Below are 23487 nucleotides of genomic sequence, written 5' to 3' on the forward strand. Positions count from 1 at the left end.
GTGGATAATTACTTGATTGGTGAAATTGTTGGAAAAGAGAGAGAAATCCTGGTTGAACCTTCGGAAAGATTGGATGATACAGATAGTATGTAGCTAGGTCACATATATGGTGCTGAGTGCACCTCATGTGTACAAGAGAGCTACAAGACATTATGATGTAGCTAGGTCGCATGGGTGATACTATGTGTACACCATGTAGACAAGAGAGCTACGGGATATATGTAGCTAGGTCGCATGCGTGGTTCCAGGTGAAGGACACCATGTAGACAAGAGAGCTACGAGATAAATTGGCTAGGTCACATGGGTGGTACTGAGTGTTCACCATGTGTATAAGAGAGCTGAACTATATGGTGGGTGGAGCTATGTGCTGAAACCACCAAGTATCGAGGATTGATCCAAAGTGTTCAACGGGAGACTCTCTATGTATTGCTTTGTGAGTTTTGTGATGAATAAGTGCAGGAACTTGGTTATGTGAATGATGTGTTCATTAAGTGACCAGGATGTGGTAAGGTTATAAACAAGTAAGTTATACATAAGGATGATTTTATGGTGACCTTGTGATCATGGGCCTATACTTGTGATGTATGAAATGTGGTGAAAATGATTTGTGATATGTATGTTAAAATAAGGTTAATACAAAGAGAGTGTGAAAGAGTGAATTAGCAATAAAACTGTCTTGGACAGTAGCAGTGACGTGATTTTGAAAAATCACCAAAAATAGTATAAATTGAATGAGATATCAAATTAAATCTTAATGATTCTATTTTCATATAAAAGAAACAGAGTAAGAAAATTAGTTCTATATTTTTAGATATTTATGTTTTTGTGAGACTGGTTCAGAATGATTATGTGATCCCCTGTTTTGACTTTGGAAAATCACAAAAATTTGGATAAAAATAATTAGAGGCTTAAACTTATATTTTAAAATCCCTAATTAGTATATTTTCAAGATAAATCAACATGAACATTATCCGAGTTCAGATCTTGTGAGATAATTAATTTTTAGTGAAGAGAGGTCGAATCACAAAATGTGAAATAGGGAAATTTTAATGAATAAACTGTACTAATTGGCTAATCCAAAAATTATGAAAATTTTATGGTGGAAAGATATGTGAGTCTAGTTTCAGAGGAAATTTACGGATCTTAATTTGAAGCTCTTTAGCTCGAATTATAAATAAGTAAGTGACTATGACTCGTGTGGATAGTTTGATTTGAGCATTTATTAATAAATTATGAAATCGTACTTACAAGAATGCTATATACATTAAGGATGTGGAATGGAGAGGAGGAGGAGGAAAATAAATATATGTGGAATACATGGAAACTATGGTATATGAAATATTGATATAATGAAATAAATGATATGTGTTTATAAGAAAACAGAAAGAGAATGATATGTATCATGACATGTATATATATATATGACTAGTCTCAATGTAATGCTTGTTGGGTATGGAGTTGAATTGAAATGTTTCAAGCAAACATGTTATTTTGCGCATCTGAACTGTGGTATTTTATAAAGATATGATCTAGTTTTAAATATGAATGCTTGATGATTAAGCTGAAGATATTTGGTAAGATGATAATCTTGGTATAAATGTATAAGTGGTACTATAATAAACAAGGTAAAATGAGTATAAGATACACATGTATGATGACATACAAATGCTATGTTTGTGGTTTAATTGAGAATATTTAATCATTAAATGAATACCATGTTATATGCTTTTGATTTTGTATAAGTGTGTAAGAGATTAAGGTTGACCAAAGCTTAGAAGATAGCCTAGGTATATTCCACACAGGCGGAGACACGACCATGTGTCTCAACAGTGTATGGAACACGACTTTGGGACACGGGCGTGTGGAGCCTTAAAGTATGAAATTTCCAAGATTTTTGTAAGTTCTCGGTTTAGTCCCGAACCCTTCTAAAGTATGTTTTGGGCTTCGTAGACTCAAATAAGGGACTATGTGTAAGCGAATGAACGTTTTGAAAAATATAACGAAATTTTATGGCCCGTATTTTAGTTTAATGTTTGTATGTTTGTCCGGTAACGCCTCGTACCTTATCCCGGCCTAGGGTACGGGTAAGGGGTGTTACAATCGCCAACCACTTCATACCTAAGAGGCTGCTTCATGTAAATATCCTCAGCTAGGTCTCCACTTAAAAATGCATTGTTCACGTCAACCTGTCGAAGCTTCCACTTTAGTGAAACAGCTAAGGCAAGAATTAGGTGAACAATATTGGCTTTGACAACTGGACTGAAAGTCTCATTATAATCTAGTCCAGCTGCTTGAGAGAATCCTTGAGCAACCAAGTAAACCTTATTACGTGTTACACTTTCATCAGAATTCTTCTTGATCTTAAACAACCATTTTGCATCCAACTAAAGACCAATTTGCCGGTACTAGAACTACATCCCACGTATGATTCTAAGTTAAGGCTTGAAGTTCATATTAACATCTTGCTTCTAAGAAAGAATCATTATTGCCTCATGAATAGTTGAGGGCTCCACATGTAACAGCCCGTTTTTAGTCAAATCATGATAGTGGTTTTGGGACTACAAATCTGAGGTCAAAATATTTATTTTATTATTATTCTAATGTCTATAGTATGATAGTATGATTGTGTAAAAATTTTATTAAGAAATTTTATCGTTTGAATGCTCAATTTGATAAAAAGGATTAAATCACGAAAAGTGAAAAAGTGTTGTTCTAATAGATAAAGGTGTCTAATAGCTATGAAACTTTAAAGTGGAGGTCCTTAAATAGTAATTAGACCATTAGTGTGTTAGTGGACATTTATGAGATTGGTTTACTTGAAATTTGTAATATGTTATAAGGTTATAAATGTAAATTAATTAATAAAGGTTAATTATAATATAACAAACTATGTATCATATTTATTTTCATCTCTTACAACTGAAAATTAGGGCTTAGGAAGACATTTTTGTGCTCAAGCTTTCGGCAATCTCATCATTGTCTAATTGCTATGTATTTTGTCCCGTTTTTAATGATTTCTATATTTTCGGAGTCGTTGTAGCTTAATCTAGCTAGCTCAGTGTTTATTTTGCAAAACTGTTAAAGGTTTAGGGTTTTCCCATTGATGAATATGTGTGTATTTTGATGTTTGATGATAGAAAATGAATGGTTGTTGTTAGATAAACAACATTTGTTAAGTGATTTTCGGTGAAATTGCAAATAAGAGATTTATTTGTGAAAATGCAAATTATGTGGTAAATGTGTGAAATAATGAAAAATATTGGCTACTATGATAATAAGGGAAATTTGGCTAGCATGGGTAGGGACTTAATTGCGTGAATTTGTATTTTTATGAGCTAAGGACTAAATTGTAAAGATGTTGAAATATTAAAGGCAAAAGTGTAATTTTTCCATAATGTGATTTTTGGGCTAAATTGAATAGAATGATAATTAAATAAGTTAAATTTGATATTATATAGATCAAGAAAAATGAAGTTCGGATCTAAATCGGGGGAAAAACAAAGTATTAGACTAGCCGATCCATTTCGTCGTTTTTGTGAATCGAGGTAAGTTTGTATGTTAATATGCATTAATATAATTGTGTTTTTAAATGCTTTATTTTTGAATTAATTGTGAATACGATCCTACAGATATGTTCGACAAAGATTCGACAACGTGAAATCTCGGTTGAACCTTAGGAATAGATTAGGATACAAATGACATGTCATTAGGGCTTATGTGATTTGGGTGTTGGTCCGTACGTTCTACCGGTGGCTAAGTTATCTGGCATGTGTTGTGGATCCTTGTCAGGTTGTGTGAGCAGCACCTTGTAGCTACGTCATAACTGTCAACTTGTGTAAGCAGACCCGTTGATAACTCGGGAGTGAGCATTATATGGGATATGAGATTAAGATAGCTTCGGCTATGTATTTGGCACTTAGGGTGTGAGATTCCCGAGTATCCGATATTATTCCAAATGGTTCAATGGATATATCAAGGATATGGATGAGTATGTGATTAATATGAGTTAGTATAGGTATGTACATGAACCATACAAGCATTGAATTAAAGAAACTTGTGAATTTCATATCTAACCTTGTGAATGAATATGTGATAGGTTTGTGGATCAATATGAGTTATGTTATGATATTTTAATTGCTTAAATTGTGTATATACGGTAAGTTTTACTTTAAGTATACGAGCTTACTAAGCTTTATAGCTTACTCTATTTACTTTTTCGTATTTTATAGTCAATATTGAAGCTTTCTCGGATTTGGGAGTCGTGGGAGATCTCATCACACTATCAAGCTTTCATTTTGGTACTTTTAAACATATGTAATTGGTTATATGGCATGTATAGGATTTTTTGTAACACCTCGAATTTGGGCCTAAAAGTATTGGGCCTTGAGTGAGGGTCCGTAAGGAGGTTGTATATAGGTATTTAATTGTGCAATGAAATGAAACAATTAAATGTTTGCTTTAGTGGTTAATGGCTTTGAGAAGTGTTGGAGAAATCTTGGGTTTAAACTTGGGCTTTAGCAAAAATTTTGGTATTAAGTGAAAAAAAAAAGCTTGGATGCTTGGATGAGGGCCTTTTAAATTATTGTGGTAAATAAATGACATAAGGAAGCATGTAGTCTAGTGGTTGTGGCATCATTAAGGTTGTATAGGAGCCTGGGTTCAAGCCTTAGCTCTTGCAATTTATTTTGGGTTTTTTAGGGAACCTGGACTTTGGCCTTTAGACCTTATAATTAATTGGGGATAAAATATGACACAAAAAGTCGTATGGTTTAGTGGCAAGTATGGAGCATTTGAGGGGAGGCATGGGTTCGAATCCCATGGCAAGCAAGGAGCATTTATTTTTCTAACAGGGGGCGGCAAGAGTTGGTGTTGAATTTAAACTCTGATGATGAAGGGATCCCACATCAGGAAGCTAACATAAGAGGGGATGCGAAGCTGGCTTTAAATAGAGAGAACCATGAGGAGAGTAGAGGTACCTTTCTTGGCTGATCCCTTTCGCTGTATGGCGTGCTCGTTTGGGTTGGGCGTCGGCTAAGAGTGCTCGGAGCGTGGATTAACTTTAGTTTCCTATCAGGTGTGTATTTCTCACTACACTAGTTGTAGGATGGCTACTTCGGGCCGCGATGGGCCGAAAGGGGTCATGTGGGCCCAATGGGCCTACTGGCCCAATTGGATAAGTTGTTTGATTGTGTAGTAAATATTGGACTAAGCTAGGTGAATCTCATATCTGTGGCTAGATTTGGGCTAAAAGGGCCACACGAGCGTGTGGGCCCATTTGGGCCGAGAATAGGCTTTAGGCCCATTCGTATTGTTATCCCTGTTTAGAATATTTTAGTTTACCAAATTACCAAAGTACCCCCGATTTACAGAATTACCGTTCTACCCTCGATTTATAAAATTACCATTTTACCCTCGATTTATAGAATTACCGTTTTACCCTCGATTTACAAAATTACTAAAATACCCCTGGTTTGTAAAATTACTGAAATACCCCCTGATTTGTAAAATTACTGAAATACCCTCGACTTGTAAAAATTACCAAAGTACCCTCGATTTATAGAATTACTGTTTTACCCTCAATTTACAGAATTACTATTTTACCCCTGATTTATAAAATAAAATAATCCCAGAAAAATATTTAAAATCCCAGATAAAACTTATAAAGAAATAAATCGGCTACTTATTGCAATTAAAAGAAACAGAAACAGTAGTGTGGCCATCTCCGAGTCCCTCGCAACTCCAAACCATCTAAGCTTAGGGATTACCTGCATAGTTAGAAACGGGGTGAGTTTACGAAAACTCAGTGTGTAATCCCAATAACATACAAATAGTGAAAACACAGTATCAATACAGTCTGGGCCAAAGCCCTATTTAGTCTTGACATATACTGGGTCGAAGCCTTTCGTTTAACGGTTACTAGGCCGAAGCCTTTTCATAAATCATATCACTGGGCCGAAGCCTTTTAATAAATCATATCACTAGGCCGAAGCCTTTTCATAAATCATTTCACTGGGCCGAAGCCTTTACTGTAAATGGTATGGCCCATAGGCCTATTTCAATATCACATGTAATGTCAATGGATGTATGCAAGCCCATTTCAATATCATATGAAATACCAATGAATGTATGCAAGCCCATTTGGGGAGACTACTCGACCCACCATCCGCTACTCTCCACCCGTACCAACCAACACACCATGTGGGAAATGATTCAACCCACCCAACCAACACACCACTGACAGCATAGCTATTTTATCATATATTTGGAGGCCTAGCCTCTTTTAATAACTGGGGCAAAACCCTTTTCGGTAAACTGGGGCAAAGCCTTTTTCAATAAACTGGGGCATAAGCCCTTTTCGGTAAACTGGGGCATAAGCCCTTTTGCACTTCCTCCATCCATATAAAAACCCAACCCAATGCATTTATGAATACATCATGTGCATTTCATACATATCATGTGCATTTCATACATATCATGTGCATTTTATACATATCATGTGCATATCATATCAATCATGTATATCATATCCCACGTATCAAATTTATAATTAAACCCAAGGGGTATAATGGTCATTTTTACCTAGGGGCAAAACAGTCATTTTCATACTATAAGGGTCATTTCATAATTTTACCAAATATCAGGGTTTTCCATGTTCATCAACAATTATCAATATTTCCGAGTGTTTAAATAATGATCTTTAATCCACTTTATCAAACTCAGGCTTTTGGGCCCAAAACCTCTAATGGGCCCTACGAATGCTGATTTAGCCCATTAAGCTTGCTTAATCCAAATTTTACAATAGTACTAACCGTGTTATCATGCAACTTTTCCCAATTCCATTTTCTATCAATTTTACCCAAATGGGCCCGAAAGCCCATTGGGCCCAATTCCAGCCCATTGAAGCCCAACTTACCATCGTGCACAAAATTGTGTTCTTACCTGTTCCATCGATCTAACCACTGATCATATCGTATTTATCGCACTTTAAGCAAAGGCAAAATCACAAGTTCCCGAAATACCGGTATTTTAGCATTTCACTTATCGCAAATATTAATCTAAGCTATTACGAGGTTAGTACACACATTACGGGTTGAAGTTGAAACGCTTCCATAATCAATCACTTACGATAACCACCACATCCACTCAAACTTAACTATTCCAATATCAATATATCTAAATCTTAAGCACATCACCATACGGAACATAAGGGCGTATTCATCATTTTACCATACAAGGGTATTACGGTCACATTACCCTACAGAGGCTTTACAGTCTTTTTTCCTATTAAGGGTATTTTAGTCATTTCATCCTACAAGGGTGTTTTGGTAAATCTACAAATCAAGGGTATTTCTGTAATTTTGTAAATTAGAGGTATTTTGGTAATTTTACAAATTGAGGGTATTTCGATAATTTCACAAACCAATGGTATTTTGGTAATTTTACAAACTAGGGGTGTTTTGGTAATTCTACCCTATAGGGGTATTTTAGTAATTTCACAATCGAGGGTAAAATGGTAATTTTGTAAATTAGGGGTAAAACAGTAATTTTGTAAATCGAGGGTAAAATAGTAATTCTATAAATCGAGGGTACTTTGGTAATTTGTACAGGTCGAGGGTATTTCAGTAATTTTACAAATCAGGGGGTATTTTAGTAATTTTACAAACTAGGGGTATTTTAGTAATTTTGTAAATCGAGGGTAAAACGGTAATTCTATAAATCGAGGGTAGAACGGTAATTCTGTAAATCGGGGGTACTTTAGTAATTTGGTAAACTAAAGTATTCTAAACAGGGATAACAATACGAATGGGCCTAAAACCTATTCTCGGCCCAAATAGTCCCACACGCTCGTGTGGCCCTTTTAGCCCAAATCTAGCCACAGATATGAGATTCACCTAGCCTAGTCCAATAGTTACTACACAATCAAACAACTTATCCAATTGGGCCCGTAGGCCCATTGGGCCCATGACCCCTTTCTACCATCGCGTCAAGTAGCCATCCTACAGCCTAGAGTAGTGAGAAATACACACCGATAGGAGACTAGAGTTAATCCACGCTCTGAGCACTCTTAGCCGACGCCCAACCCAAACGAGCATGCCATACAGCGAAAGGGATCAACCAAGAAAGGTACCTCTACTCTCCTCATGGTTCTCTCTATTTAAAGCTAGCCAGATCCCTCTTATGTTAGCTTCCGATGTGGGATCCCTCCATCATTACAGTTTAAATTCAACACCAACTCTTGTCACCTCGTTAGCAAAATAAATGCTCTTTGTTTTCCATGGGATTCGAACCCATGCCTCCCTTCAGATGCTCCACATGCTACTTGCCACTAAACCACAAGGCTTTTTGTGTCATATTTTATGCCAATTAATTATAGGGTCTAAAGGCCAAAGTCCAGGTTCCTTAAAAAAAACCAAAATAAATTGCAAAAGCTAAGGCTTGAACCCAGGCTCCTATACAACCTTAATGACGCCACAACCACTAGACTACATGCTTCCTTGTGTCATTTATTTACCACAATAATTTAAAAGGCCCTCATCCAAGCATCCAAGCTTTTTTTTTCACTTAATACCAAAATTTTTGCTAAAGCCCAAGTTTAAACCCAAGATTTCTCCAACACTTCTCAAAGCCATTAACCACTAAAGTAAACATTTAATTGTTTCATTTCATTGCACAATTAAATACCTATATACAACCTCCTTACGGACCCCCACTCAAGGCCCAATACTTCTAGGCCCAAATTCGGGGTGTTATAACTCTACCTCCCTTAAAGAAATTTCGTCCCCGAAATTTTCGTCTAATAGAGTAGTCATGTAACATTTACCCCACTACGCTACCGCTGCGCACTCTGATCCTACTATCACTTTCACACTTCAACTAGAACTTGAAACATCTCATACATACAACACTTATTCACTGAAGCAGACACATATTTACCACACATATATACAATTTCTATATCCAAACATCACATGCACATAAAATAAATACCAAATTTAAATTCAAACCAATATCTAAAGAATCCACAGTATTTCAATTTCTAAACAGACAAAAGTATTCAGAAGACTTATGGATTCGGCGCCAGAGACTCGGTGTGCCACACTTTTTAAGAGAAATACTTCAAACTGAGTACGTGGTTGAAAATAATTTTCTGAACTTCAACCTTTGAAAACCCAATCCACAACCGAGTTGTTGCAACCCAAGCTCTGATACCACTAAATGTAACACCCCAAACCCGGCCCAGACGTAATAGCTGAATCTGACGTGCCACATTGAAGTTAAAAATCCACGCTTTGTTTTAGTGTTTTAAAAAAACCATCGTTTGATAAGGCTTAACCAAGTGAATGGAAGTGCGTGCACTGCAGGCATCCAAAAATGAAGAGGTGAGCCATGAAGGTCGCTAAGTACCAAGCTCTTCGAATGGATCCAATCCTAGACATGCCCACAACCATTGCCACACTTTGGTGCGAGGTTAGGTTTTGAGAAAAACGAGTTAGAATTCATTTAAGTAGATATTTTTGATAAACCGATTAATTGTATCGTTGCGTTACTTTGAAAACAATTATCATTTTGAAAACGCGGCCTAAGTCTAACCCATTTTGGATTGTTATCAGTAAAATATAGGGTATAAAATAAAATAATCCCAGAAAATATTTAAAATGGCCTTATTACAACCCAAAATCAAGCCTTATTACTGAAAAGGGATTATGCCCCAGTTTATTGAAAAGGGCTTTGCCCTAGTTTACCGAAAAGGGCTTTGCCCTAGTTATTAAAAGAGGCTAAGCCTCTAGATATATGATAAAGCAGCTATGCTGTCAGTGGTGTGTTGGTTGGGTGGGTTGAATCATTCCCCACATGGTGTGTTGGTTGGTACGGGTGGAGAGTAGCAGATGGTGGGTCGAGTAGTCTCCCCAAATGGGCTTGCATACATTCATTGGTATTTCATATGATATTGAAATGGCTTGCATACATCCATTGACATTACATGTGATATTGAAATGGGCCTCTGGGCCATATCGTTTACAGTAAAGGGTTCGGCCTAGTGATATAATTTATGAGAAGGCTTTGGCCCACTAACCGTTACACGAAAGGCTTCGGCCCAGTATATGGCAAGACTAAATAGGGCTTTGGCCCAGATTGTACCGATACTGTGTTTTCACTGTTTATATGTTATTGGGATTACACACTGAGTTTTCGTAAACTCACCCCATTTCTAACTGTACAGGTAATTGCTAAGCTTAGATGGTTTGGAGCTGCGAGGACTCGGAGATGGCCACACCATCATTTCATTTCTTTTAATTGCAATAAGTAGCCGATTTATTTCTTTATAAGTTTTATCTTATTAATATTATTATTTGGTTTTGGGTTGTAATAAGGCCATTTTAATTATTTTTATGGGATTATTTTATTTTATGCCCTATATTTTACTGATAACAATCCAAAATGGGTTAGACTTAGGCCGCGTTTTCAAAATGATAATTGTTTTCAAAGTAACGCAACGATACAATTAATCAGTTTATCAAAAATATCTACTTAAATGAATTCTAACTCGTTTTTCTCAAAACCTAACCTCGCACCAAAGTGTGGCAATAGTTGTGAGCATGTCTAGGATTGGATCCATTCGAAGAGCTTGGTACTTAAGCAGCCTTCATGGCTCACCTTGTAACACCCCTTACCCGTTACCGTCGCCGGAACAGGATACAAGGTATTACCAGAACATAATACCTACCATTAAACATAATCGAAATATAAATATGTCTTGAACAATATTAGCCAACTTTAATGGCTTGTACAAATTAGCTGGTCGAGCATCAGAACTAATATTTTAAACCTAGACAAATATGACACGTAACAAAATAATTAAGCCTACTATACATGCCATAATTCAAAACGTTTAGTTCAAATACCCTAAAGTAGGATAGTGCGGATAGATCTTCACGATCCTTAACTCCTGAGCAAGCCGGAGAACACTATAAGACAAAAGAGAGAAACAAAGTAAGCTTATAGCTTAGTAAGTAAGTATGTAAATACTAATAAAAAAAATTCTAACATGTTTACACAACAATTCAAGTACATCTACTTTAACTTCACTATTTATTCCACTTTGATTAAGCTGTCTCTGCTGCGTCATATTCACTAAATAAATCATAACTCGAGTTACCAAACTCGAAATTCAAATCCGTAAAATTTCCCTGAATCTAGACTCATAAAGCTTTTTGCTAAATTTTTCTATAATTTTGGTTCAGCCGATTAGTACAGTTTATTAGTTAAAGTTTCCCTGTTACACAGCTCGACTGATCTGACCTCTGTTCACTACAAATTGAATTTCTCTCAGTACACAATTCAAACAACCCTGAAGTCTGTTTCATTTAAAAATAGTCTCAATAAGGAATTTAGGCATGTAAACTATATTTCTTAATTTGCTTTGTACAATTTTTAATGATTTTCAAAGTTGGAACAGGGGATCACGTATTCATCCTGAGCAAGTCACATACAATTGTAAATATCTCAAAATATAGAATTCCTTTGCTTGCTCTGTTTCTTTTATATGAAAGTAGACTCATTAAACTTTAATTTCACATCTCATTCAACCTCTAATTATATTCCTCCTATTTTTGGTGATTTTTCAAAATCACGTCACTGCTACCATCTAAAAACAGTTTTAATGCTAATTTCACTCTTTCACAAATTCTTTATGCTAACCTCATTTTATCTTATATTTGTATATACCACAAATCATTTTCACCATATTTCATTCACCATAAGTATAGGTCCAAACCACAATGTCACCACAAAACCATCCCGTTGAACAATTCGGATCAATCCTCGATATTTAATGGTTTCAAAGACACGCCCCACCATCATACTTCGCTTAGTTCGGCTCTCTTGTACACATGGTGAACACTTAGTACCACTCATGCGACCTAGCCGATTTGTCTCGTAGCTCTCTTGTCTACATGGTGTCCGTCACTTGGAATCACGCATGCACCCAGCTACATTTATCTTTCACGTAGCTCTCTTGTCTACATGGTGTCCTTCACTTGGAATCACGCATGCACCTAGCTACATTTATCTTTCACGTAGCTCTCTTGTCTACATGGGATACATCTCGTATCACACATGTGACCTAGCTACTACAGGGTGTCTCAGTAGCTTTCTTGTACACATGATGTGCACTCGGCATCATACATGTGACCTAGCTACGCTCCATCTATTTTATTCGATTTTTCCAATGTTCAATCGGATCTCTCTCTATTATTTATTTCCATTCTTCCAATAGTCGATTTATACTTCAACATCAGCTAGTATATACATATAATAGGCTGAAATATAAGAATGTACATGAAATTATTGTAATATTTACATACAACTTACCTTGGTGCAAAATGTGGAAATTTTGCAATTTAATCCAAAACTTTTTCCTTCCCGCTCGAGATCAATTCCGCGTCTTTCTTGATCTATAATAACACATTTAGCTCATTTAATACTTATACTATTTATTTCAATCCAAAATCACATCATGGAAAAATTACATTTTGCCCCTAACTTTACAAAATTACATTTTTGCCCCTAGGCTCTGGAATTAATTTCAGCCCTTATTCTTATGTTTTATGATATGCTGAACATTTTCTCTTCTACAACCACATCAAATTCTCACTCTATCATACGCTTATGAACAATAGGTATTTTTACCGATTATGCTGCTTTTACTGCTTTTCACTTAAAACCGAGTAGCACAAGTTATTTAACATAATTTAAAACCTCATATTCTATCATAAAACATCAAAATACACAAATTTCACCTATGGGTATTTTTCCAAATATGAACCCTAGGTTAAATTATTACTAGCATAAGCTTAATCGAGCTTAGGATTCCAAAACGTAAAGAACATTAAAAGCGGGCTTGGAATCACTTACTATGGAGCTTGAAAATTGAAGAAACCCTAGCTATGGAGAGAGGGAGAATTCGCAGCAACTAAGGAGGATGATGACCAATTTTGTGTTATTTTTCCCATTTTATTTCATTTAATATCCAAATGACCAAAATGCCCTCCTTACTAAACTTTCAAAATTCCTTCCATGTCCTAATTTTGTCCATGAACTTAAAATTGGTCAAATTGCTATTTAAGACCTCCTAATTAATATTCCAAAATAATTTCATACTAAAACTTCGGGATGCAAATTTTGCAACTTATTCGATTTAGTCCCTACTTTCAATTTAAGCACTTTAGGCATAGAATTTCATCACGAAATTTTCACACAATCATGCAATCATATCATAAACCCCAAAATAATTATAAAACAATTATTTCTATCTCGGATTTGTGGTCACAAAACCACTATTCCGATTAGGCCCTAATTCGGGTTGTCACACACCTCTTCTATTTTTGGATACCTACCTGGTGTGCAGTTTCCATTCACTTGGTTAAGCCTTATCAAACCACGGTTTTTTTAAAACACTAAAACAAAGCGTGGATTTTTAACTTCAATATGGCACGTCAGATTCGGCTATTAAGTCTGGGCCGGGTTTGGGGTGTTACATTTGTGGTTAATTTGGTATATAGTTTGGTAATGGATTTAGCCATTTGATTTGGCTTGTAAATGATGAATGCTTGGTTTTGTGTATAGCCATGTAATTTGACTTATTTTGGCATGCATAGTGATGTATATCTATATATAAGTGCAAATAGCCTATGTTATGTGATTTGTAATTGCTAGGTGAATGATTGTTGTGAATTGGTATGTTGGATACCAAATGGTTGAAATTTGGAGATGTGGCATGCTTGTGATTTTTTAGGTAAGATTATGAATATATGAAGTTAACCAATTAGGTGGTTTGTGATTATGAAATTGGTACGTTTTGAATAGGTAAAATATGATGTTATGAACGTTATAGTTATTGGTATGGAGTTAGCATGAATTAGGCTAGATTGAGATTTTTTGAAATACTTATTTATGCCATTCTATATGCCATTTGATTTGTGTAGGTGAAGGAAAATTTGGGTGAGTAAGATGGCTTGGTAAATATCCTATTTTTGTCCATATGGACAGAGACACGGGCGTGTTCCTCAGCCGTGTATGACACACTATCAAGTGGCACGATCGTGTGTTCCTTGGTGTTAAATTAGAAACCAAGTCAGTATGCTCCATATGGCCCAGAACACGAGTGTGTGACTTGGCCGTGTGGCATAAGTCAGTATACCCTACAGTTTTGGCACGGCGTAGCACACGGCCTGGCTCACGGGCGTATGAGGCCATTTCGAAGGGCACACGAGCTAGTCACACGGATGTATGATTGGCCGTGTGATCTAAGTCAGAGAGTTACACGGGGTCAGACACGGGCTGGGACACGGCCATGTGATCCCATTTCGAATGTCCACACGGCCTGTGACATGGGCGTGTCTTTGGCCATCTGAGACATACGGCAAGGCCACACGGGCGTGTGTCCCCTGTATTTTGAAAAATTTTCTAAGTTTTCCAAAAATTTCCTAAGTTATCAGTTTATTCTCGAACCACTTCTAATGCATGATTTGGGCCTCGTAGGCTCATATTAGGGACTATATGATTAATTGAGAATGATTTTTATTTGGATTGGAAAAATGTATATGAAATGTATGTTTGTTTATGAAATGAGTTCAGTAATACTTTGTAACCCTATTTTGGTGACGGATACAAGTTAGAGATGTTACATTTATTGTATCAGAGCTATGGTTTAGTCGATTCTAGACCTAACATAGCGCATGTGAGTCTAGCTATACATGCCATATATAACATGTGTTAGTGTGATATCTCCTGACAATTTTAAGTCTTGTTTTCATATAGTAATGGATCCTAATCGAGCAATGACTGATGATGTTGAAAATAATGTGCCAGCCTTCATTCACGGAGTAGCGCAGTCTGAGTCAAGACTCATATCTAGGAGTCAAGGAAGAGAGGCGAAATAAGCCTTCTACCAAATGATGAATAAGTGGTTCACTAAGTTTGTCCAAACTAATCCGGCTACTCAGCAACCTCTACCCCTACTTATTCCCCAACTGGTCCCTGTAGACCCTCAAGGTTTGGAACCTTTACGTTTGAGTAAGCCGCCTGTGGATAAAATTTGAAAATAAGGGGCTGAAAAGTTTAGAGCTACAGTCGATGACAATCCTAAGAGAGCTGAGTTTAGGCTTGAGAATATGATTCGGGTATTTGATGAATTATCTTGCACGCCAGCTGAATGTGTTAGATGTGCTGTATCACTTCTGAGAGATATTGCATATCAATGGTGGAACACTTTAATATCTGTGGTGCCGAGAGAAAGAGTCACGTGGGAATTCTTTTAGACTGAGTTTAGAAAGAAATACTTAAGCCAATGGTTTGTCGACCAAAAGCACAAAGAATTTCTAGAACCGAAATAGGGTCTGTCTTTGACCGAGTACGAAAGAGAATTTTTGAGACTTAGTAAATATGCTTGAGAATGTGTCTTCACTGAGGCAATTGTGTGTAAGCGATTCGAAGACGGGTTGAATGAGGATATTAGAATTTTAGTCAGGATTCTAGAATTGAAAGAATTTGTTGTGTTAGTCGACAGAGCTTGCAAAGCCTAGGAACTTGGCAAAGAAAAGAGAAAAGCTGATTTTAAGGCTAGGGATTCGAGAAAGAGATTGATGAGTAAACCTATCACTCTTTGTCAAAGAAATCATAGGATTCGTATAATTTTACGAATGCTTCAGTGAGGTATTCTAATAGAGATCGTGGGAAGCAATACACGAGTCCTAAAGGTCAAGCCACTTCAGTATCGAGTGTTGGTAGTGTTAGAACCAACAAACCAGAGTTTCAACAGTGTGGAAGACGACATTTTAGAGACTGTTGGATGAATAATAAAGCTTGATTCAAATGTGGCTTGCGAGATCACTTTATTCGGGATTGTCCTAGGTTACCCAAGAAAGATAGATATCAGAATGCAAGAACGAGTAATACAGCTGCTAGAGGGAGACCACCTAGAAATACGAGAATTGTGACTAGTAGTAAAGAAGTGACAAATGATTTTACTATGAGATCTAAGGCTAGAGCACTAGCTAGAGCTTACACTATTCGCACTCGCGAATATGCATCATCACCAGATGTTGTCATAGTACATTTTCTCTCTATGACACTAATGTAATTGCCTTGATTGGTCCTAGATCGACTCATTCATATGTCTGTATGAATTTAGTGTCTAGTAAGATTATGCCTATTGAATCTACCGAATTTGTGATTAAAGTATCGAACCCCTTAGGCAAGTATGTCTTAGTTGATAAAGTTTGCAAGAATTGTCCTTTGATGACTCAGGGTTACTATTTTTCGGCTAATTTGATGCTTTTATCGTTTGACGAATTCAATGTGATTTTGGGTTTAGTTGGTTAACTCTGCATAATGCTGTTGTAAATTGTAGACGAAAGATTATTGAATTGAAATCTCAGAATAGTGAAATTCTTCTAAATAAATCTAACGATTTTAGTGAATTGCCTGTTGCGATATCAATAATGTTAGCTCAAAAATATGTGAGAAAAGGTTGCAATGCTTACCTTGCGTATGTATTGCATACAAAAGTGTCTGAATCGAAGATTGAATTAGTACCTGTGTTTTATGAGTATCCAGATGTGTTTCTAGAAGAGTTACCTGGGTTGCCACCGATTAGAGAAGTTGAGTTTGCTATTAAATTAGTAACGGGAACATCACTGATATCGATCATTCCGTACAGAATGGCTCCGACAAAATTGAAAGAGTTGAAAGCTCAGTTGCAAGAGTTAACAGATAGAGGTTTTGCACGACCTAGTTTTTCGCCTTAGGGTGCACTAGTTCTGTTCGTAAAGAAGAAAGATGGATCGATGAGACTGTGTATCGACTATTGTCAGCTTAACAAGGTTACAATTAAGAATAAGTATCCCTTGCCGAGAATTGGTAATTTGTTCGATCAGTTAAAAGGAGCAACAGTATTTCCAAAGATTGATTTGAGATCTGGCTATTATCAGTTGCGAGTTAAAGATTTGAATGTGCCGAAAACTGCATTCAGAACAAGGTACGTGCATTATGAATTTCTTGTTATACCATTCGGGTTAACTAATGCTCCTGCAATTTTTATAAATTTGATGAATTGAATCTTTAAGCCTTATTTGAAAAAATTTGTTGTTGTATTCATTGATGACATTCTGATCTATTCCTGAGATGAATCTGAGCATGCTGAACATTTGAAGATTGTTTTAAAAACATTGAGAGAGAAGCAAGTATTTTCTAAATTCGGTAAATGCGAGTTTTGGCTCTGAGAAGTTGGATATTTGGGACATATTGTTTCAGCAGAAAGCATCTGAGTTGATCTGAGTAAAATTTTAGCTGTTGTTGATTGAAAACCACCAAAAAATAGGTCTGAAGTCATAAGCTTTCTGGGATTAGTTGGCTACTATCAGCATTTTGTAAAAGGGTTCTCAATGATTACTACATCATGACTCGATTGTTACAGAAAGATGAGAAGTTTGAATGGTTCGAGAAATATCAACAGAGTTTTGAAAAGTTGAAAACAATGTTAACTGAAGCACCAGTTTTAGTTCAACCTAAATCAGGTAAAAATTTGTGATTTTTAGTAATGCGTCAATGAATGGTTTGGGATGCGTTTTGATGTAGGAAGGCAAAGTGATAGCTTATGCTTCCAGACAATTGAAGCTGCATGAAAAGAATTATCCGATGCACGACTTAAAGTTGGCCGCTATTATGTTCGCATTAAAAATTTGGCAACATCATTTATTCAGTGAGAAGTGACATATCTTTACTGATCACAAGAGTTGAAGTATTTAATGACTTAGAAAGATTTGAATTTGCATCAATGTAGATGGCTCGAATTGTTGAAAGACTATGAGTTAGTGATTGATTATCATCCGGGGAAAGCAAATGTAGTCGCAGATGCTCTGAATAGAAAATCTTTGTTTACTTTGCGGGTGATGAACACACATTAACTTTGTCTGATGATGGTCGTCATTTCTTCAGTAAATTTACAAGGCTCAGAAATGTGATAATGAATTGCAAGCTAAAAGAGTACAATGTAAGTCGACTACTGATTCAGACTATCAGATCGGATCAAATGATTGTTTAATGTTCCAAGGTAGAATTTATGTACCAAAGAATTCTGAACTTATTCAGAAAATTCTACACGAAGCACATAGTGGTTGTTTATCTGTTCATCCGGAGAGTACTAAAATGTACAATGATTTGAAACAATTGTACTGGTGGTCGGGCATGAAACGAGACATTTTAGAGTTTGTGTCGAGATGCTTGGTTTGTCAACAAGTCAAAGCTAAACATCAAGTGCCTTTGAGACTACTACAGCCAGTAATGATACCAAAGTGGAAATGGGATAGAGTTACGATGGATTTCGTATCAGGGTTACCTTTATCTTCGAAAAAGAAAGATGCTATCTAGGTTGTTGTAGATCGTTTGAAGAAATCGACACATTTCATTTTGATATGTACAGACTTTCGCTCGATCGATTAGCTGAATTTATATTTCTGAGATTGTTAGATTGCACGGAGTGCCAGTTTTTATTATTTTGGATAGAGATTCAAGGTTTATGTCACGATTTTGGAAGAAGTTACAAGAAGCTTTGGGTACGCGGTTGAACTTTAGTACTGCTTTTCATCCTTAAACCGACGGTTAGTCTGAGAGAATAATTCAGATTCTCGAATATATGCTTCATTGCTGTATTTTAGAGTTTGAAGGCAATTAGGAAAAATATTTACCATTGGTTGAATTCGAGTATAACAACAGTTTCTAATCGAGCATTAAGATGGCACCGTATGAAGCATTATATGGTCTTAAATGCCAAACTCTATTATATTGGACTGAGCTTAGTGAGAAAAAGATTCACAGGGTGGATTTGATTAGAGAGACAGAACATAAAGTAAAATTAATTCGCGACAGTTTGAACGTAGCTTCAGATCGACAGAAATCGTATGCGATTTTAAAACGTAAAGACATTGAATTTCAAATTGGCGACAGAGTGTTTTTGAAAGTATCTCATGGAAGAAGATTATTCATTTTGGTCGTAAAGGAAAATTGAGTCTGCAATTTATCGGGCCGTACGAGATTATCGAAAGAATAGGGCCAATAGCATATCGACTAGCTTTACCATCAAAGTTAGAAAAGATTCACAATGTATTTTATCTATCGACGTTACGATGATATAGATCAGATCCATCGCATATCATATCTCCGACAGAGATTGAAATTCTGCCTGATATGACATATAGCAAAAAATCGATTAGAATTCTGGCTCGAGAGATTAAAGAGTTAAGAAATAAGAGCATAGCCTTGGTGAAGGTTCTATGGAAACGGCACAGTGTCAAAGAAGCTATATGGGAACCCGAGGAAGCTATGAGAAAACAATACATTAACCTATTTTCTGGTAAGATTTTTGGGGACGAAAATTCTTAAAGGGAGAGAGTTGTACCAGCCCGTTTTTAGTTAAATCAGAATAGTGGTTTTAGGACCACAAATTTAAGGTCAAAATAATTATTTTATTATTATTTTAATGTATACAGCATGTTAGTATAATTGTGTGAAAATTTCGTTAAGAAATTTTATCGTTTGAATGCTCAATTTGGTAAAAATGACTAAGTCACGTAAAGTGCAAAAGTGGTGTTCTAATAGCTAAAGGTGTCTAATAGCTAAGAAACTTTAAAGTGGAGGTCCTTAAATGGTAGTTACACCATTAGTGTTTTAGTGGACATTTATAAGATTGGTTTACTTGAAATTTGTAATATGTTATAAGGTTATAAAAGTAAATTCATTAATAAAGATTAATTATAATAAAACAAACTATGTATCATCTTTATTTTCATCTCTTACAATAAAAAATTAGGGCTTAGGAAGCCATTTTTGTGCTCAAGCTTTCAACAATCTCATCCTTGTCTAATTGGTATGTATTTTGTCCCATTTTTAATTATTTCTATGTTTTCAGAGTCATTGTAGCTTAATCTAGCTAGCCTAGGGACTATTTGCAAAATTGTTAAAGGTTTAGAGTTTTTCCATTGATGAAAATGTGTGTATTTTGATGTTTGGTGATAGAAAATGAATGGTTGTTGTTAGATAAACAACATTTGTTAAGTGATTTTGGGTGAAATTGCAAATTAGGATTTATTTTTGAAAAATGAAAATTATGTGGTAAATGTGTGAAATAATGAAAAATATGGGCTGCTATGATAATAAGAGAAATTTGGCTGGCATGGGTAGCGACCTAATTGTGTGAATTTGTATTTTTATGAGATAAGGACCAAATTGTAAAGATGTTGAAATATTAGGGACAAAAGTGTAATTTTTTCATAATGTGATTTTTCGGCTAAATTGAATAGAATGATAATTGAATAAGTTAAATTTAATATTATATAGATCAAGAAAAATGAAGTTCAGATCTAGATCGGGGGAAAAACAAAGTATTGGACTAGTCGATCCATTTCGTCGTTTTTGTGAATCGAGGTAAGTTCGTATGTTAATAAGCATTAATATAATTTTGTTTTTAAATACTTTATTACTGAATTAAATGTGAGTACGATCTTAAGGATATGTTCGAAAAAGATTTGGCAATATGAAATCCTGGTTGAACCTTAGGAATAGATTAGGACACGAATGACATGTCATTAGGGCTTATGTGATTTGGGTGTTGGTTCGTACGTTCTACCGGTGGCTGAGTTATTCGGCATGTGTTACGGATCCTCATTATCTTGTGTGAGCAGCACCATGTAGCTATGTCATGACCGTCAACTTGTGTGAACAGACCTGTTGATAGCTCGAGAGTGAGCATTATATGAGATATGAGATTGAGATTGAGATAGCTTCGGCTATGTATTTGGCAGTTAGGGTGCAGATTCCCGAGTATCCGATATTACTCCAAATGGTTCATTGGATATATCGAGGATATGGATGAGTATGAGATTGATATGAGTTAGTACAGGTATGTACATGAACCATACAAGCATTGAATTAAAGAAACTTGTGAATTTCATATCTAACCTTGTGAATAAATATGTGATAGGTTTGTGGATCAATATGATTTATTTTATGATATGTTAATTACTTAAATTATGTATATATGTTAAGTTTTACTTTAAGTATACAAGTTTACTAAGCTTTATAGCTTACTCTGTTTACTTTTCCATATTTTATAGTGAAAATCGAAGCTTGCTCGGATTTGGGAGTCGTGGGAGATCTCATCACACTATCAAGCTTTCATTTTGGTACTTTTAAACTTATGTAATTGGTTATTTGGCATGTATAGGAGTTGTGGTTAATTTGGTCTATAGTTTGGTAATGGATTTAGCCATTTGATTTGGCTTGTAAATGATGAATGCTTGGTTATGTGTATAGCCATGTAATTTGACTTATTTTGGCATGCTTGGTGATGTATATCTATATATATATGTGCAAATAACCTATGTTATTCGATTGGTAGTTGCTAGGTGAATGATTGTTGTGAATTGGTATGTTGGATACCAAATGGTTAAAATTTGGAGATATGCCATGTTTGTGATTTTAGGTAAGATAATGCATATATGAAGTTAACCAATTAGGTGATTTGTGATTAATAAATTGGTATGTTTTGAATAGCTAAATTATGATGTTATGAACATTATAGTTCTTGGTATGGAGTTAGAATGAATTAGGCTAGATTGAGATTGGTTGGAATGCCTATTTATGCCATGTCATATGTCATTTGATTTGTGTAGGTGAAGGAAAATTTGGGTGAGCAAGATGGCTTGGTAAATAGCCTGTTCTTTTCCACACGGGTAGAGACACGGTCATGTGTCTCAGCCATGTGTGACACATGATCAGGTGACACAGCCGTGTATCCCCTAGTGTTTAATTAGAAACCAAGTCAGTATGCTCCACACGGCCCAGCACGCAGGCGTGTGACTTGGCCGTGTGACATAAGTCAGTATACCCTACAGTTTTGGCATGGCCTAGAACACGGCCTAGCACACGAGCATGTGAGGCCATTTTAAAGGGCACACGGGCTAGTCACACGGGTGTGTGGTTGGCTGTGTGACCCAAGTTAAAGAGTTACACGGGGTCGGACATGGGTTGGGACACGGCCATGTGATCCCATTTCAAATGTCCACATGTCTTGTGGCACACGCGTGTCTTTAGCCGTGTGAGACACACAGTCGGGCCACACGGGCGTGTGTCCCTGTATTTTGAAAAATTTTCTAAGTTTTTCAAAAATTTCCTGAGTTATCGATTTAGTCCCAAGCCACTTCTAATGCATAACTTGGGCCTCGTAGGCTCGTATTAGGGACTATATGATTGATTGAGAATGATTTTTATTTGGATTGGAAAAATGTATGATAAATGTATGTTCGTTTATGAAATAAGTTCGATAATGCTCAACATCACTAATCATCACCATATACCACTTTGATTTGTAAATACCCATTTTACTCCTAGTCATCATGGCACTAAAGTTGGCCTCTATTGCTCAACAATTGTCGCTAAAGTACTACTAGACTTACTGAAGTGAAGTCGAGAACACCATCCTAAGAAGAACCCAAGGCACTAGTATCACTAGTTGGACTCAAATCATCTTTAGATTATGCCGAAATCTCTATGGTAAGAACCTTGAACACTGGAAAAGTAGTAATAGCTCTCATGTACCGACCAAACTTGTTGTCAGTGATAGATATTATAGAAGTTGACTCTTGAACAAATGGAAAGACATTTTCATCAAAACAAACATGTCGAGAAATGTAAACACGTCTAGACCGATCAACACATTTATATCCCTTATGATTGGAAGCATAACCAAGAAATGTACAAGGGGCAGACCTATATTTAAGCTTGTGTTGATTATATGGTCGGAGAAGTGGATAGAAAATATAGCTAAAAACATGAAGCTAACGATAATCAGGTTTGTGACTAAAGAGCTGCTTGTATGGAGATACATCATTTAATATCTTTTTTGGAAGAACATTCATGATGTGCATAGCAATAGCAAATGCATCAGCCCAGTAAGAAATGGGCAAGGAAGCTTGAGCTAACAACACCAGTCTTATTTAACAATCTGTCGATGACGACGTTCAACTAGGTCATTCTGCTCTAAGGTGTAACAACCTGATTTAGGCCTTAATTGGAACGGTGGTTTCGGAACCATGAATCCGAGTTGAAAAAATATTTTAAAATTATTTTCAGTGTTTAATTTGTGTGAATTTATATCAGTGAAATTTTCGTGATTTAATTTTGTAGTTTGAGTGTCCGATTAAATAAAATGACTTAATCGCGTAAAATAAAAATTTGGTAACTAAAAGTATAAAGGACCGAATTGTTATTGGCTTACTAAAAGGAAGTCTTTAAGTTTTAAATTGCCCATTCCCATAATAAGTGGACGGTAAAAGACATGGATTATATAGTTTATTATTATTTCATTAAGGTTATTTAAGTAATTTATTTAATAAACATATAATAGTTAAAATAAAGTTATGAAATTCATTA

The 23487-nt window shown here is 35.9% G+C and overlaps 1 long non-coding RNA gene across 1 annotated transcript in view; it reads right to left on the reverse strand.

Moving 5' to 3' along the window:
* Positions 1–10735: 10735 nt before the first annotated feature.
* Positions 10736–23487, reverse strand: part of LOC128291429 (uncharacterized) — a 30065-nt gene continuing 17313 nt past the window's right edge. The window contains exons 3-4 of the long non-coding RNA XR_008281208.1: positions 12373–12455; positions 10736–10967 (exon numbers count right to left, since the gene is read on the reverse strand). This is a non-coding gene — a long non-coding RNA (uncharacterized LOC128291429). The remainder of the gene's footprint in view (positions 10968–12372; positions 12456–23487) is intronic.

This window comes from Gossypium arboreum, chromosome 4 (assembly GCF_025698485.1).
Source record: "Gossypium arboreum isolate Shixiya-1 chromosome 4, ASM2569848v2, whole genome shotgun sequence".
Classification (NCBI taxonomy): domain Eukaryota; kingdom Viridiplantae; phylum Streptophyta; class Magnoliopsida; order Malvales; family Malvaceae; genus Gossypium; species Gossypium arboreum.